General features: G+C 44.2%; 1 long non-coding RNA gene across 1 annotated transcript in view; it reads left to right on the top strand.

Annotated features, from left to right (window-relative positions):
- Positions 1–9,281, top strand: part of LOC310682619 — a 57,222-nt gene extending 47,941 nt beyond the window's left edge. The window contains exon 2 of the long non-coding RNA XR_014514056.1: positions 7,397–9,281. This is a non-coding gene — a long non-coding RNA (uncharacterized lncRNA). The remainder of the gene's footprint in view (positions 1–7,396) is intronic.
- Positions 9,282–12,604: the final 3,323 nt, after the last annotated feature.

Here is a 12,604-nt window from a genome sequence, read left to right as displayed (position 1 = left end):
TATGAGACAGCTGCATATTCCAGAGGGTTGGACTAGATGATCCTCAGGGCACCTTGCTAACACCACCATCTGGGACCTTCTCTTCAGCCAACACAAAACAGTATGTCCTGCTAATTGACCCAAAAGGATATAATAGGTGCTGGTACTGGAACCCACTGAAAGGTCAAAAAGAAACGTCTCCTGGTGTAGCCCATCCAAGTGGTGAGGGCAACCAAGGTAGTCTCAGCCTTGCAGCTGGGTTGGAAACCAGCTTATTTATTTTTTTAATCAGTTCATCCAAACAGACCTGAAGACATTTACTGGTAAAAATAACAGTGCACAAGTGTATTTTGAACAAGACTTACTAAAGCTAATAATGATCTCAAGAAAAGATATTGGAAACAGTGTCATGGTTTTCATAGGTACTAAGTAAACAGATGCTGGGGAGGGGGGAGGCACAGCCTGAGGTCCTTTGATGGGATCAGAGTCAAAAAGAAGCACAAATACTAAAGGCTGCATTATTATAATCACCCAGAGGGATTTCAGAGGTGCTGCTCTCAAGGAAAGTAATCACAACTGTGTAAAGACCATAGACAATCACTCACTGATTAAATCTTTTCTGCCTTTCAAAGACTCAGCTGTCGCTCAGCGGTGGAAGCGAGTTTGCCTAGGCAGTTTCGTAAAATGCCTTTGCCAAAATCCAAACAATCTACACATCTGTTCTTACCTGCATTGCTGAATTGCATCTCCCACTACTTCCTCTCTACTGTGGAAAGAGATGTTGTGGCTCTTGATATTTTTTCCAGTCAGGAACTGTATGGTTGAGGCCCACCGAGTAGGGGGAGTTGTGTGTGCCTTCTGCTTTACTGTTGGGGATGGGGATGCATAGGATTGCAACATTACACAAAGCACCTGCCTGGTATTAGTGGGCCCATTGGACTGAGCTCCTCAGCCGAAATATCTTCTGCTGAGCTGTGAACTCACTAGGTAGTTTTGAGCATGACACTTTTGTTCAGCTTCAACTCCCCATCTGCAATATGGAGATAACAATACTGACCTGCCCTAATTGGGTATTGTCAGGGTAAATGGCATAATGCATGTCAGATGCTTTGAACACTCAGAACACACACTATAAATGCTAAGCAGTATTATTAATCTCCTGGACACTTTAGGGCCTCTTTTCCACAGGAGGAATCCACTTTAACCAAGTGTTGAGACCAGATGATATGTCAGTGTCTAGAGATAATTGAAGGTAGGACTTTAAGCAGAGCTGATCCAGTGTGCAGCTACCCTGAGACGCTGGGCTTCTCAGCAACACTCAATAACAAATCCAGGGAGATAACATGTATCAACAGCACTTTGGTTAAGGGGTTTGCTTTTCCCACTTCTTTAGGAGCACTCCCAGCTTCTGCCTAGGGATAACGTTGGTAGTCCTTGGAATTTGCCCAGTGGAGTTCACATACTCTCCCAAGGAAGAATAAAAACAATTCCATTATGTGTTGACACCTGTGAGTTCTCTTATCTCTAAGTTTTTGGTTTGTACTAGTTAGGAGAGCAAAGACCGTAGTGGCTTACTTTCGCCCTATCTCTTTCTGTTGTGCCTGAGACAGCAGCAGTGGTTACTACATATCAGTTTTGGAGCACTGAAAAGGAACATTCACACCCTTTCATATGTTCTCATGATTACCCTGCTTCTTTTCCCACTGTACAGGTTTTAATTTAAAGGATAATTATAAAATATAATAAGGCAGAAGGAGAGGAGATCAAACCATGATCCCTACAAGGAAATTCACTTCCAAAAATTATTGGTTTTGACCATGCTTTGAAATGAACACAAATTGTTTCATGCCTTCAGCCAATGGATTCGTTGTTAAGGAATTCTTACATGGTCAACATTTATCTGTGATTCTGTATCCCCACACTGTAAACAAAAGAGAACATCCTGTTTTTGGATCTCTGAATGATCAACATGATCACACTAATTGAATTGTTCCTGCATGAATTGTGTCATAGTCTTGTCTTGTGCCTTGTTAAAAGAAAATACATAATCATTGTTTGGTGTATCTAAAAGTTACCTAGATCAGTCCCTTGCATAAAGACTGGATGCTTCATATATTAGTCTCTTGAAAGATTAACCTGCATGATCAGTGCAATGTAGAATCTGCAATTTTCAACAAACATAGAAAAGAGACAATGTAGATATGCTGCAGTGCCAAAGGACTCAAGCAACTAATCCAAACCACATTCTACATGTGGCAAAATCAAGGTAACCCAGGCAAAAGTTGACTCCATCTCACTGGGGGTTCTCTCTGCTCTGCATTTTCACCAGTTCGGAAAACAGATTTAAAAATATAAACAAAAGCACAACATAGAGTAGCTTCCAATTGTGCCAATCTTCAGGTAGTGTTTATGGAACAAAAAGCACAGTTTCTATGCACATTAGCCTGATTTCAGCGAAACTTAGTTTCAAGTTTAGAATTGCAGACTTAAGTTCTAACACCCAATGCTATATCTGTTTTGACTCACTTGGCATTTGGGGCTAGTACAAAATTCTACAAGTGAAAATTTATGCTTTTCCTCTTGGTCCCAGTAGATGTTGAGTCCCCTGTCTCACATCCTTTTCCTGCTGTTTAAATTGGCACCTTCTTCAGGAAAAAAACCCACATCCCTTTGAGCTTACACACTTGGCTGCAGGTATTAAGGGAACCATCTCCCATTGTAAATAATGAAAATCTCTCAGTATCCACTGCCAAGTAATCTTGGGCTTGCTCCTTAGCAAGAAATATCGGCAGGCATATTGTTAGCATAGTGCAGGGGAACAAACTCATGGTTGCAGTGTTTCCCTCTTCTAAAGCCCCAAGGAATAGCTTGGCACTCCTGACTTGCCTTTATTGAGTTCTCCCTACTGCTTTGCACTGCACAGCACATTAGATAGGTTGATCATGCAAGACTGAAACTAGTAATAAATATGTCGGGCTGAGCAAATAGGACACAGAAATTGGAAGGAGTAGAGGAATTGCACTATGACTGCTGATGGGCCTTTGCGAAGCTGTTTTTCATGGTGACAGAAAAAAGCCTGTATGCTATACAGGTAGCTTGGAGGAGAATATATGGCATCCAAAATGCTTAGAAGCTGAATTTTTGCCTGGAATATTAAAGAACGTGAGGTGACATTGATATAAATGGAGAATGAGGGAAGGGAACAGGCTATGGAACTGATTACGCACATGTCATGGGAGACAGTGAATGAGTGTGGATGATCATGGCAATTTCCAAACGAGCAGACATGAGGATGATTTGGCAAGGAGGACTGGGGTGGGGAAGGGAAACTACTCTGGACGGTTGATCTATTTCATGCATGCCTACAAGAAGCATCACTTTATGTGTGTTAAATCTGCTTGTAGGCTGTATATCCTATCAGTACTGCCTGTAAAAAGTGACGGAATAAGCACTTTGTGAAACATTCGACAGCTCGTCTTTGCTCGCCAGTTTCCTTCCTCATCCTTGATTGCTTCCTTTTCAGAACTCGCGGCTCGTATATTTCCACTCTTGGGGAAAAAATAGTATGCAACCAATTTCCACTATGCTTCCTGAGTGCCTCGATTAATCACCCTCATCATAGTCTTAGGATTTATATTGTTACATGCCACCCCCAATCTCCATAGCAGTGCGAGATTTCAGGGAGCTCCAGGTGCCCTTACCAGGGTCTGTGTTTCCTTTTGGAAAAATGAGGCACAGAAGAGACAGTGGTGTCTTTGTGATATATGGTTTATTTACACATATATACAACCTGAGCCTATGATGGAGGCACTTCCAATAGCACACTCCAGGTGGGTCCTGTTTCTTCCATGGCCACAGTCCTGGATTCAAACTGTCAGCCAACGTGGTGCTCTGACCCCCCTTTCTGCAGCCTGCTGCCACTTGCAGGCTGACTCCTCCCCCCCCCCAGTTCACATCAGGCAAACGGCAATCCTAAATGCAACTCTGCTAACCAACACAGAGCTGAAGAAGGGGACTCAGCCCTCTGCTGCCTGGTACAGAGTCTCTGCAAATGGCGCCTGACTTTGTTTGCTCAACAACTCAGCCATACTCAGCAACTGAATCCCTCCACGTCCAAACACTCATGGGACTTGGTTGAATTCTAACCATTTCCTGCTTCCAGGAATTTCATAGAATCATAGAATTGGAAGAGACCACAACGGCCATCGAGTCCAACCCCCTGCCAAGCAGGAAACACCATCAGAGCACTCCTGACATATGGTTGTCAAGCCTCTGCTTAAAGACCTCCAAAGAAGGAGACTCCACCACACTCCTTGGCAGCAAATTCCACTGTCGAACAGCTCTTACTGTCAGGAAGTTCTTCCTAATGTTTAGGTGGAATCTTCTTTCTTGTAGTTTGGATCCATTGCTCCGTGTCCGCTTCTCTGGAGCAGCAGAAAACAACCTTTCTCCCTCCTCTAGGTGACATCCTTTTATATATTTGAACATGGCTATCATATCACCCCTTAACCTCCTCTTCTCCAGGCTAAACATGCCCAGCTCCCTTAGCCGTTCCTCATAAGGCATCGTTTCCAGGCCTTTGACCATTTTGGTTGCCCTCCTCTGGACACGTTCCAGTTTGTCAGTGTCCTTCTTGAACTGTGGTGCCCAGAACTGGACACATTTGGGGGAGTCTAGGTAAATGTAAAGGTACCACTGACCATTAGGTCCAGTCTTGGACGACTCTGGGGTTGCAGCGCTCATCTCGCACTGTAGGCCAAGGGAGCCAGCGTTTGTCTGCAGACAGCTTCCAGGTCATGTGGCCAGCATGACAAAGGCGCTTCTGGTGAACCAGAGCAGTGCATGGAAATGCTGTTTACCTTCCCACCGGAGCGGTACCTATTTATCTACTTGCACTTTGACATGCTTTCAAACTGCTAGGTGGACAGGAGCTGGGACTGAACAACGGGAGCTCACCCCGTCATGGGGATTTGGACTGCCGACCTTCTGATTGGCAAGCCCTAGGCACTGTGATTTAGACCACAGCACCACCCGCGCTAACCCCCCACAAACTTATAACAATGCTGCTTTGGAGCATTCAGAGTATTTCATTGTCAATCCATTAACATTTCTATATCCTCCTTCCACCAAGGAGCTCAGGGAGTATCTTGGCCATTCTTGTAACAACAATCACAGAAGGTGAAATCAGTATTATTATCAGCATAGTGCAGGTGGAGGACTGGGTCACAGACAGGCAGCTGGAACCATAGGGCCAGCCAGTGGTCAGCTCAAAGAGTAAGTCAGGATCGAAGAATGAACTGGCAGGCAGAATAGAGGAGTAAGCTGCAAGAATGTGCAAGGATGCAAGAAGACGTCAAAGCTCAGGAGGAACTTGATGCTAGAGCAAGACTCTGCTGAAACAGGAAGCCCTAATATACTGCTTCCTGCTCAGTAGGATCCAGTGGTCAGTCAGGGTGGATAGAATCAGTCCAGAGCCTGAAGGTATCATAGAATTGTAGAGTTGGAAGGGACCAATTAGTCCAGAATCCTGAAACGCCCACTAGTGGGCGGTAGGGACCAGGTTGACAACCCCTGATCTAGTCCAACCCCCTGCATAGAGTGGTTGATAGGGAGTTCATAGAGAAGCAGCAGTTCATTTGGATTTGCTGGTATGTGGCTGGATCTAGACACGTTAAAGAAGCGATTCAATTAAACGCATTGTAAATCCTTACAGGGAAATCCAGTAGGGAAAGATGGGACTCCACAGCGCCATCTGGTGTCACAGTGCTATATCACATATACAACACTTTTTCTTTACCAATCTAGCTGAGTCCTCAAATCTCAGCTGAAAAGAATAACAGTCTGGAAGCACTCTCAGCTGTGGCACCTACACTTTATGCTCTGTCGCTTGGCTGCCTCCTTAATAATTTGCCAAAGGATATATTATTCTAAGGACACTTTGATCTAGGACAACTATCCAGTCCCTGATTGCTCTGCTGCTATGATAGTGGATTTTTGTTGCTTTTGTCTTTTTTTTCTTTTAATGTGACGCCTGGTGTTCTCTTTGTGTGTGTTTAGTATTGTGAAGGGTTTTACTTGTTTATTTAGTTCATTGCTGTTATCTGATTGTGCTTCATAATTTTTAGATGGTTGTCAGCTGCTTTGAGAGTCCTCTGGTGGAAGGGCAGCCTATGCATTTAAATATTTGTATACATAGTAATTCAGCAGCATAACAAACACCTTTTCACTTTGTAGCCTATTGGGCTCTAAACCGGCTGGAGCAGACTCCTTCACAATCTGGGCTCCTTCATATCTGAGCGATGGAGGTGTGCGTTTTCCTTTGCCATGATGCAGATGTTACAGATGTCAGAAAAGATTACATTTCATTAAGCTACTGTGGCTTCAGCTAACCCCAGTGCCCTCGCACAAGAGCAAGGAACAGCCCTGCAGCAGGAATAAGATATGACAGCCGCAGAAAGCTGCATGCAGACAATGATGGAAGACAACCCTTTGGCATTATCATCAACTGGAGTTAATATATGCACAGGGAAAGGCTTTGTTGCTAGACTGCATGTCAGGCTGGATGGGGATATCAGTGATGGCAGGCAGAAAGTATGGTCAATGAGACTGAAGATCAAATGCATGAACCTAGTCATTGGTATTCACACAACAGTGAAGAGACATGGTAGTTTCCACTTCCTCACTATCAATAGCAGGTCTCTATGCCTACAAACGCGGGACGCTGGTCGGCAGTTCGAATCCCCACGGCGGGGTGAGCTCCCATCTTTCGGTCCCAGCTCCTGCCCACCTAGCAGTTCGAAAGCACCCTTAAGTGCAAGTAGATAAATAGGTACCTCTTATAGCGGGAAGGTAAACGGCGTTTCCGTGTGCTGCGCTGGTGCTGGCTTGCCAGAGCAGCTTCGTCACGCTGGCCACATGACCCAGAAGTGTCTTCGGACAGTGCTGGCCCCTGGCCTCTTAAGTGAGATGGGCGCACAACCCTAGAGTCGGACACGACTGGCCCGTACGGGCAGGGGTACCTTTATGCCTACAAACTGATGAGAGAAATTCCTTGCTGGCAATGCTCCTGAGCCAATAAAGGAAAATTCAAGGCCTGCATGCTATGGAAGCATGATATACTTTGGAAAGAGAACACTGTAGAAGCTTGGTGGTGGGGTGGGGGGGATACATTTTATTAGGCCAGAATGTAATCCATAGTCTGGTAGTGAGAGCGGACTAATTTACAAAAAACAAATAAGTGAGATAAGCAGTAGTGCAGCTAAGTCCAGACCTTGGGGGGCAAACTCCAGGGTCTCATAACCCACCCACCCACCCACCCACAAAAAAATATACTCAGAGAAGGACAGAAAGGCAGACATGTACATGGTTACAGATGTTCTTTTTATTATTTATTGTTTTTTCTCTGTATTTGCACTAGATTGTTGTCATGCCAGCTGCATGCAGGGGAGAGTGAGCCAGTGAGCGAGGCAGCAAATGAGGGAAGAGCAATGGCTGCACCACTATCACCACCACCAGTGAGGAGGAGGAGGAGGTGAGTGGAAGGAGAGCCCCACAGGATACAGCTTCCCCATGATGACAAGGGACTGATGTCAATATTCATCACATCCGGATCACCCTCTTCTTGCCCAGTTGAAGAAACAAGGTCCAGAATGTGGCCTGCCACATGCGTTGGGACAGCCCTATGGTCATCATGGCAGCCAAGAAGACATGAAGAAGAGAAGAAGAAGAGTTTGGATTTGATATCCCTCTTTATCACTACCCTAAGGAGTCTCAAAGTGGCTAACCATCTCTTTTCCCTTCCTCCCCCACAACAAACATTCTGTGAGGTGAGTGAGGCTGAGAGACTTCAAAGAAGTGTGACTAGCCCAAGGTTACCCAGCAGCTGCATGTGGAGGAGCGGGGACGCGAACCCAGTTCACCAGATTACAAGTCCACTGCTCTTAACACTCCTGCAATACTACGGGATGACAACTTGCACCTGCTGAAATTCCCTCTTCCATGTAACCTTAATAGAACCTTGGCTTTCATTGCATCTGATCAGGCTTTGCCTAAGGCAGGGTTCTCCAGAAAGGAAACAGAGTGGATGAGTGGCACAGACAGGAAGCGAAACGAACTCTTCAAATGCAAAGGTATACAGAAACTTATCGGAGACAAGCAACGTTTTGGCAAAAGCTTCAGGTCACGCTCACAAGCGGAAAGCCATTCTCACTTGATTTCCCATATTCCTGTGGTCATTGGCTTTATCAGTAGTAGTGAAGCGAAGTGAAACGAAGCGAATACAACTGTGTAGGACATAATCCTGGCAGAAAACCCACTAGCCACCAATGGGGAGCTGTGGCAGCACCAGAGCTTAACGAGAGTTGGAACTTGAGCAAGGTGAATGCTAGAAATAGATTATCTTCCCCCTCCCTAGGCAGCAGGATAAAGCTTGCAGACTTGTGATGTCACAAATCTCAGCAACAAAAGATTTTGGGAATTGGACTGCTGTAAAGCTCATTAATTAACCAAACTGAGAAGACAAAATAAAGGAAGAGTCGGAAGAGTATCTGGCTTGGAAAGAAAAACGTGTTCTGGTCTCGATATGGTGGCACTACAACTAACACAAGGGTGCCTTCAGACTGTTACAATCTTGTGGGAGCATTCAAGCACAAATTTGGGTTTGCACAATGAAAGTAAATGCTCTGAGAGGAATTAAGTGCCTCACTAAGGTAATTGTTCTGCCAGGGCTGGCATTTCACCTTGCCAAATGGAACAATCTCTACTTTCCCCCCTACACCAGTGGTTCCCAACCTTTATTTGGCCATGCCCCACCTAAGCATCTCTAAAATCCTGATGCCACCGCCCCCATGACATATAATTCTTATTATTCAAAAAGTGAACTCCTATTCACGTGGAGGAAGCCTGAAAGGCCATTCACTATTAATAACTCAAATAGCCCCCCTTAATACTCAATTTGCCTCCCTGTGGGGGAGTGCCCCATGTTGGGAACCACGGCCCTACACAGTGTGCCAATGTTAGGGGCACACAGGATGACAGCCCCATTGCGCAATAAAACACACTTGTGCTGGGTTTCATCTGACAGGACTCATTAGGAGAATCCCACCTTCAGTTTTTGTTCTTAAGAAAAATAACTTTTTGTTGTTAAGAAAGTGCAGAAAAACATGGAAAGATGTGGGACGAGCAATGATTAATGGGAAGACATGTAAGTGCCCTGCAAGCAAATCAGGAAGAATGGTCACTGTTATGTTACCGTAATATAAACAAATCAGAATGAATGCTCAATAAAGACAGAACATAGCCTAGCCTCTGTGTAAGATTTGTGCAAGCAATTCACACTGAATGCATTATAAATTATGTTATCTGGACTCTGGAAGGGTCCATCAATAGAGGAACGTTCAGCACTTACAAAACTCAAAATATTCACTAATCTATAAACATATTCTGTTCCTGGATGATTTATTATTATTATTATTATTATTATTATTATTATTATCCATTTCATTTCATTTCTGAATCGCTTAGCATGAGGCATCCTAATGCCAGTGTACTGGAAGAAGCAAAGATCACCAGTGTTGAAGCAATGATTCTTCAACATCAACTTCATTGGACTGGTCATGTTGTTCGGATGCCTAATTATTATCTCCCAAAGCAACTACTCTATTCTGAACTTAAAAATGGTAAGCGTGATGCTGGTGGTCAACAAAAGAGGATCAAAGACTCTCTCAAGGCAAATCTTTAAAAATGTAGTATAGACACCAACAGGGACGCGGGTGGCGCTGTGGGTTAAAGCCTCAGCGCCTAGGGCTTGCCGATCGAAAGGTCAGCGGTTCGAATCCCCGCAGCGGGGTGCGCTCCCGTCGTTCGGTCCCAGCGCCTGCCAACCTAGCAGTTCGAAAGCACTCCTGGGTGCAAGTAGATAAATAGGGACCGCTTACTAGCGGGAAGGTAAACGGCGTTTCCGTGTGCAGCTCTGGCTCGCCAGAGCAGCGATGTCACGCTGGCCACGTGACCCGGAAGTCGGACAGCGCTGGCCCCCGGCCTCTTGAGTGAGATGGGCGCACAACCCTAGAGTCTGTCAAGACTGGCCCGTACGGGCAGGGGTACCTTTACCTTTTTATAGACACCAACAACTGGGAAACACTGGCCTGCGAGTGCTCCAATTGGAGAACAGTCTTTACCAAAGGTGCCATGGGTTTTGAAGACACTCAAACTCAGGATGAAAGGGAGAAATGTGCTAAGAGGAAGGCATGTTTGGCAAATCCACACCGTGATCAACTTCCGCCCGGGAACAAATGTCCCCACTGTGGAAGGATGTGTGGATCCAGAATTGGCTTCCACAGTCATTTACGGACTCAACTGTTAAAACTGTTCATGGAAGACAATCTTACTTGGCTACGAGTGATCACCAATGAAGAAGAAAGTGATTTGCAATATAACAACATATATCAAAACAGTTACATATATAAAAACTGTTTAAAAAAAAACCTATTATAAGTTTAGTTTAAAACAGCAGCCTCTGCATACAATTGGTGCAAATGAAACAGATACCAACTGGTTAAAGACATTAGAAAGCTTGTCGAAAGAGCGATGCCTTTAGAAGCCAGCAAGAAAACGATAAAATAATGGATAACTAAAAAATAATGATTGCTTCTTTTTTTGTAAACTTAATATAAGCCACTTCAGGGGCCTGGAATGACAGGAAAGTGAGGTAAAATATTTTAATATACAATCCAATGCTTATGAGCCAAATGGGCCCATTGCAATGGGTTTATAGCACTCCAACATAAATGTTTCCCAAAAACAGTGGCCTTGAGGCTTTGTAACAATTTGTCAGAAGATGTCTGATTATCCTCAGGCCTGCAGATATTTAGATGCCACTGGCAGACATTTCTAATTAGCTTTCTGTAATTTTATGTATCCTAATTATTTTGATGTAAGGTCTATCACATATCTATATACTGCGGATGCAATTTATATCATGACCTCCATGAATGGTTCACTGGAAGCACAGATGTAAATTTACAAAGAGTAAATAAAATTAATTGCTAGAAACAGATTAAGACTTAAGCATAGGGCATGATCCACTGTAAGTTATGTGTACAGTGATACCTTGGGTTACAGACGCTTCAGGTTACAGGCGCTTCAGGTTACAGACTACACTAACCCGGAAATAGTACCTCGGGTTAAGAACTTTGCTTCAGGATGAGAACAGAAATCATGCGGTGGCAGCAGGAGGCCCCATTAGCTAAAGTGGTACCTCAGGTTAAGAACGGAGCTCCAGAATGAATTAAGTTCTTATCTCGAGGTAGCACTGTACTCAAAACACCACTGAAAGTCAGTTCAGCAGGAACTCTCAACACTGTGTTTGAGAGCCAATCTGTATGTACCAAGGACTGTACCAGTTCAGAATGCAGGTCATATATTTTTGAATGCTTCACTACATAAAAATATTTTCTCCCTGTGGAAAGATACTGTATTGAAGGAAAGGGTCCTATTTCAGGCTTTTCTCTGTTTTAACCTTTCTAGCATCTAAATGCATTATAGATATATTTTATGTGCAGGAGCATTCAAACTATTCCCATGGAGGCAAAAAGACCTTGAGAGAAGGGACTGAGTTTTTATTACTAAGCAGAACTTGGCTGCATTTTTAGAGAGAGGCCCAGCAACATGTCACTGAAATCATGCCCAGGGTTGGCTCAAGACACTTTGCCACCAGAGGCAGAACAGCAAAGGTGAAGAATATCCAAGGTTGGCCAAAATATTTTGGCATCTGAGGCAGAGACTCCCCCAGATAGACAATCTCACAAGCACCTCTCCCTCACAGTAAAAAAAAAAGGGGGGGGAGTCAGTATTAAACAGCTAATGACCTACTGCCATTTCATGACACCCGACATCAAGCAGCTACTTCACCCTGCCTAATGGTAGGGCCAGCCTTGACCCAGTGAAAGATTGAGACTAAGGACACTTCCAGGCTGTCACATCCTAGCAAATCCAGGCTGTGCAATTAAAGCCGATTTGGAGCTCTCACAAACAAACCGGCAAAGATCAAGCTTTCTGCAATAAGGAAATGACAAGAAATGTGTAGGATAACGCTTGACACAACATCATCCCACAAATAAATCTGACTGAATGCTCATTAAATAATCAGCATCCATCTTAAGGTAAAGGTAAAGGGACCCCTGACCATTAGGTCCAGTCATTCTTATCTTTCCACAAACAAGTTAGGCTAAATGCTCATGTGAGACAGTCTTTCCAGGAATATAGCCTTTAAGAGTACAGGTAAGAGACTTCATGTTAAAAATGACAGTATGTGGATGGAGAGCAAATTAGGGATGGAGGTTTCAGGTGAATGTCCTCCCTGTTATGTTAGATTTTCTCCTTTTCCTCACGGCTCTATTAGAGTCAATGTCTGTGAACCACCTTATATGTGCAAATGAATGCTTTCTAAGATGCAGTTTGGGTTTGATTGCTCTGTTGAGGTTTCCTTTTTCTAGAAAAGCGGCAGCTAACACAGATGCTGAGAGTCACTTGTCTACAATGACTAGCCTAGCCTAAGGAATATATCTGTTTGGATAGCAGGAGAGCTTTGCTTACAGAGCAGCCTTCCAGAGAAGGTGGGGAAATC

The sequence above is a fragment of the Podarcis tiliguerta genome (assembly GCF_965153285.1).
Source record: "Podarcis tiliguerta genome assembly, chromosome: 1".
Taxonomy (NCBI): Eukaryota; Metazoa; Chordata; class Lepidosauria; order Squamata; family Lacertidae; genus Podarcis; species Podarcis tiliguerta.
The sequence above is the reverse complement of the archived record's forward strand: the minus strand, read 5'-3'. Positions and strand labels throughout refer to the sequence as shown.